Genomic DNA, 1,970 nt, shown 5'->3' on the forward strand with positions numbered 1-1,970 from the left:
CANATTGAAGTGTTGGTGACACTGGTGGAAGAGCAGAGAGTGCGACTCTAGCAGGTCTGGTATGGTAATGTCTCTGTAATTAACAATTCAAGAGTATACACCGAAGAATGGACCATTTAGTGGGTTAGAACACGTGTCAAACTCAGGCTCGGGGGCCAAATCTGGCCCGCAGTGTAATTATATTTGGCCCACGCGATCATATCAAATGTGTACTAGAGTTGGAATATAACCACTATATACTGGCAGGATTTGTAGTATTAGCAGTGTATGCGCTGTTATAGCACATAGCACATGTTTTTTTGTTGTTGTTGGCCTGTGAAAAAAACGATTTGCATTAAAAAGGAACTGGGAGGTCTACAGATAAAGAGACTTAATAAGAAACAAATACCAATGATGTGTGTTTTATTTCAAATTTAATTTCTCATGTGTTTATATTATTAAGCTTTGGTTGTTCCAGATTAAATGTTTATGTAAAAAGTTGGTTTCCATATGAAAACAATCTACATTACAGATCTGGAGAGTTGCTGTAAATGTTTCCATAAAAATTGAGTTCTGCATCCCAGTTTTTAATTTTGGCCCACTGTGAATTTGAGTTTGAAACCCCTGGGTTACCACAAAAGTTTATAAATTATTGAAATAATTTTATCATGAAAAGGGTCGTTTGTTGAACAGTCACAAAGTGGACGTACGAACTGCATACAATACAGTTTGATAAGTAGTAATGGGTACAGGAGGAAAAAAGTTTTTATTTGTTTTTTTTTAAGTAATAAATAAAATATAAATGAACAAAAAAAGATTGAATGGTACTGCTACTAGTACTAGTAGCAATATCAGTAATACACGTACCAATAGTAATACCATATGGTGTTCCTGTGAGGTCGTCCGTCTGCCTTTCCACCTGTTGGTGGAGTTAATCAGTGTGATCACCCTCACCTGTGTCTCTGTCATCAGTCTCACTGCTGTCACCTGGTGTCCTGGGTATATAAACCTCTGTCCCTCACTCAGTCTTTGTTGAAGTCATTGGTCTGTGGTCATGTGTTGTGTTTGTTGTTTGTGCTTAGCAGTCCATTCCTAGTTGTTTATGCCTAGTTGTTTATGCCTAGTTGTTTATGCTTTGTCTTCCTGTGACCAAGTGAATGTTTGTGATTTTTGCACTTTGTAAATAATCCTCCTACACCTGAAGAGAGTCTCCATCGTGCTGTGTTTGTATCCTGCCTGTTTCCTCTCTGTGAAAAATTCTAACTTTTGTTAGAGATTGTTACTAGTGTAACCAGTGGTATTACTACTGGTACAAAAACCTGCACCATTGCCAGAGCTTTATTCCCCTGGGCTATTTCACCATGGAGTATTTTGTGCAAGGAACACACACTATAAAGAGCACATGTAAATAGTGTCCTGCTAGTGTGTGCAGGTTAATTAACACCCACAGGTGTTTGCGCAGACATTTGTAGATCTGAAGTGATGACATACTCAGTGCCATTACATACTCTGGGATTTTTGTGTAAACAGATACGATGTGTACGCTCAGACGAATTGTACACACACATCTGTAGACACCTGAAGTAACAGATTTCCAATTAGACATGCAGGTTTTATGTCACAGCCATCATTGTTCAGGAAATGACTATGGAACAACACAGAGCAATGTTCAAACAGGACTGTCATTGTGTGATACAGAAAAAGTTTGCCTTTTTTTTCTTAATTATCGCAAACACCTTATAGCAGTACTTCTCAAATAGTGGGGCGAGCCCCCCCTGAGGGGGCGCTGTGAGGTGCCAGGGTGGGTGTGAGGGGCTCCCAATGTAATATGGCACGCTGGACATAAGTGTACCACTGCTGTAATGCTTGAATGAGGACAAGCCTCCAGTCACTAGGTGGCAGCAACTCATACAGCGGTTTGTACAGATAAAAATACACTTGTTATCAGGTTGTCAATACTATTTCGATTTGCAGGGTTGTGGGACGGGAAA

Source organism: Cynoglossus semilaevis, chromosome 6 (assembly GCF_000523025.1).
Source record: "Cynoglossus semilaevis isolate Cse_v1.0 chromosome 6, Cse_v1.0, whole genome shotgun sequence".
Taxonomy (NCBI): Eukaryota; Metazoa; Chordata; class Actinopteri; order Pleuronectiformes; family Cynoglossidae; genus Cynoglossus; species Cynoglossus semilaevis.